Source organism: Chrysemys picta, chromosome 2 (assembly GCF_011386835.1).
Source record: "Chrysemys picta bellii isolate R12L10 chromosome 2, ASM1138683v2, whole genome shotgun sequence".
Lineage (NCBI taxonomy): Eukaryota > Metazoa > Chordata > Testudines > Emydidae > Chrysemys > Chrysemys picta.
This window is the reverse complement of record NC_088792.1, coordinates 26,773,958-26,777,713: the sequence shown is the minus strand read 5'-3', so window position 1 is coordinate 26,777,713 and position 3,756 is coordinate 26,773,958. Positions and strand designations below refer to the sequence as shown.

The window sequence follows — 3,756 nt, the reverse complement described above, 5'->3', positions numbered from 1 at the left end:
ATGAATCTGTCTAGGTACTTACAAAGCACCAATCTTTGCAATATCTGAATCCCTCTTGAGCATTTATGGACTTCTCACAGCATCCCTATGATACAGAGTGGTAGTATTATCACATTTTAATGATCAGAAACAGATCAAGTGACACGCCTGAAACTTTGTGGGAGGCCTAGGTGTTCTGAGTCCCGAGTCAATCACTTTTCCTGAAAAAACGTCCTTCTTGAAATTCTGAAATATTTACCCTGTGATTTTATTCTTTCAAACTCTAGTCTCTTTACCAGAAGGATTGCAAACCCACTGGTGTTTTCTATAAAAAGACCCATATCTTTCCTACTATTCACAGAAAACAGGAAATATCTCAACTAATATTGGCTAGGATGGAAAGGCATGATAAGGGTCAGTCACTGATCACATGTGGGAATATTTGCTACCAGGATCCATGATTTTTTTCAAGACCTTGTAGAGGCTTCCAGTGCTAAGAGCCTTTATTTTCATTACAGTAAATTTGGGTACAGTTCCTTTAGTCTTAAAAAATGAGCAATACCAAAGCAAACTTTCAACAAGACCGAAAATTGGAGCTGTAAACCTAAACAATAAGTGTTGGCACTTATATGAAATCTCAGAGTAGGTTTCTATAAAGTTTCCTCCAATTAATCGTCTTGGTCAGATGTGAAAAGCTAGTCCGAGAAAGACAATAAAGCTTTTATGAGTAACAGCTACAAATCACAACATCACAGCTACAAATCTCTGCTAAAAATGACAAATTACCTGGGGTGAATGGTGTAGTGCCGCTGACTTCAATAGAGCTATGCTGATTTATACCAGCTAAGGATCTGACCCAGTATATAAATGACTCACTCCAGCTTTATATAAATAGCTCACTTCTCCAATGTTATTTCCAAATGTCCATAGTTTATTTATTTGTTCTATTGTTTTCAAGATGTTAGCCTCTCCAAAAATGGAATTTTAGTTTGTTCAGGTCTCTTAAATACTGTTTAATTGGATAATGCTTTTCACCCATGGTTTGATTTTTGTTAACACAGAAAACAAAAAGCTACAAGGCATTTAGAAATCTCTGAAGCACTGTTGATAAATGACTAATAACTGGGTTCTTCAACTTTAAATGCCAAATTGCATCTTCTGATTCCTTCCGTCCCTCTGCCATACGAAGCTCAAACGCAAAACTTTTCTGATAGAAAATAAATAGAGGGAGAGAGAGAGAGAGAGAGACGCTTACTCAAAAAAGGGCCAGAATGTGTCTTACTTTTGTATTGGGACATGAGAGGGTTGGGAAGAATGCAAGGAGATTTGCTACCTGCCCAGTCCCAATTATAATCCTTCTGGTGGGATCCGTCTAAACCCCTGAGGGGTGAAAGGGTCAAAGATCACCCCAGAGAAGCTGGGAGAGGAGATGGGATCCTAGTGTGTTGTATCCACCAGGCAAGGTATTAAACTTCAACAGAACTTTATTTACAGTGGAAATCTCTTTACCAAGCTATAGCTGCACACTCTAACTCTCTCAGCCTCCTTAACTCCTCCCCACTCCTTCCTGTTTCCTGTCCTTTCAGACTCCCAACAGCCAGTGCTCCCAGTTCTAATAATCACATGCAGCATCTAAACACCACATAGTGCTCGTTCCCCTTTGCATTAGCTTGAAGAATAGCATGTAAAGTACACTTCCTGGGGCATTCCAGCCCCACATTGTCCCCAAGGCCTTGGGAGGGGCAGTTTAGAAGTAAGAAAGCTAAAGCAATGAAAGGAAAGAATTTTTAAAAACCCAAACAAATGCACCAAAATAGCTATTATAAATAGTAGAATATGCCCTATTTTTTCCACTATGAACTCTATTTCACACAATATGATCAATATTTTCCCTTTTATCCTTGAAACAAAAATCAGATGTAGCACTCAGAAGCTATTTTAAAAGTACATATTCTGGTGATCCATTAATACAGACTTTGGGCCTGATCCTGAACTCACAGATTTTATGGGGAGTTCTATTAATGGCAGCAGGATCTGGGTTGTAAGGTGGCTGAATGCACCCAATGTGCTGCAATGTGGAGAGTCTTACGTCCTGATCCAGTGCAGCATTTAAGCACATGCTTAATTTAAAGCACTGGAGTAGTGCCATTGAAATCTATGAGATGAATCAGGTGCTTAAATTTAAGCAAGCACTAAAGTTTGTTTTCCTGGATCAGGGCCCCAAAGACATGTTTGCAAAGGTTGGTCAGAATATTCAACTAAAAAAAAAAAAAAAAGAGAGGAAGCTGAATATCTAGAGACTCACCATTAAGTATCAGCATTTTTCCTTAGTAGTATCTGAGATACTGCAGTCTATTATTCAAAGTACAGGGAGGAACTGTGATGACTACTGACCTATACTGGCTTTAACAGACACCACTGTATCTCTTTACTACATGGAGCTATTCCATTATCTGGTTAAATGGCTGAACTATATCCCAAAGGCTAGTTACAAGGCTGGCTGTTCGACTTTGATAGATGTAATTTTTTTTTCTAAATGAGCTTGACATTCATTAGGATAGAAACATATGTTGGTGGTCACAGCACAGAGGGCCACATGCCAAAGCTCCTGTGTTGTTAAGCACTGAACACTGGTACCCTGACTATGCCTATGCTGTTTCCAGCTAGGACTGCAGATGTTGAGTTTGTTCTTCTACTCGCCAAGCAAAAGATATATCCAATTATACCTAACACTGACCAGGCTTTTTATGCACTTGCAATTTATTCCTTAATCAAAACAAATCTACCAGTAGAAATTGAAATTAGACACGCGTGTTTCAGATGTGCAGGGATATTGTTAATTACTTACCCATCTGTACCCACCTCTGGGCATGCCCCTTCTCCTATGGCTCTGTTGACACCACCATTTTGGCAGTCCTTTTTCTGTAATGAGATACCTCTGGATATATTTCATTGCCAGCAAATAAGCATTTTGGATGCAGTAAGAGCACTTCAGGAAGGACTTAGAACTTCAGATGACAATATTTTACATCATTGAGGGATCAGGAGCAAAAGAAAACTCTTGGGTATTCTGGCAATAGCTGACAAGATATTTTCTCCAGACTCTGCCTGTATCTTTAAAGGATTATTACCAAATGGGTAGGTGTAACGGGGCGAGACTCACCCCTGCGGCGCTTCCTGTTGGTTGTCCTGGGAATTAGCTCTGGCCAGTGTCTCACCTTGCCGCTGGCCCCTGTGTCCCTCCCAGACCCCGGTGCCCTTTCTGCCAGGGTTCTGCCCCCTGCAATACCTCACAGCCTCTCTGAGTCTCCCCTCCCCAGGGAACCCCCAACCCCTATCCCCACCTCACCTCAGTCTTGGGCTGCTGCCAGTTACCATCTAGCCCCCGCTTACTGGGGTGGACTCCAGTATAATTGCCACTCATCATTGGCAAGGAGGGACCTGCTGCCTTTGTCTACCCTGGGCTGCCCCTCTGCAGCTCCAGCACCTTTCTGGCCTTTATCAAGGCCTGCAGCCTGGGGAGTTTCCAGGCTGGAGCTCCCCAGCCCTGCTCCACTCAGGTACCCTATTCAGCTCCCAAACAATCAGGCCCGTCTCTCTCTACAGCTAGAGAGAGACTGTCTACTCCAGGCCCACTGCCCTCTTATAAGGGTCAGCTGGGCCCTGATTGGGGTGTGGCCACAGCTGAGCCTGCTTCCCCAATCAGCCTTCCCCAGCCACAGCCCTTCCCCGGGGCTGCTTTTAACCCCTCCAGGCAGGAGCGGGGTGACCACCCTG

The 3,756-nt window shown here is 42.9% G+C and overlaps 1 long non-coding RNA gene across 1 annotated transcript; it reads right to left on the bottom strand.

Annotated features, from left to right (window-relative positions):
* Positions 1 to 1,057: 1,057 nt before the first annotated feature.
* Positions 1,058 to 3,445, bottom strand: LOC135981265 (uncharacterized). The gene is made up of 3 exons (XR_010598214.1): positions 3,329 to 3,445; positions 2,828 to 2,901; positions 1,058 to 1,186 (listed from the first exon to the last, which is right to left on the bottom strand). It is a non-coding gene; the product is annotated as an uncharacterized LOC135981265 (long non-coding RNA).
* Positions 3,446 to 3,756: the final 311 nt, after the last annotated feature.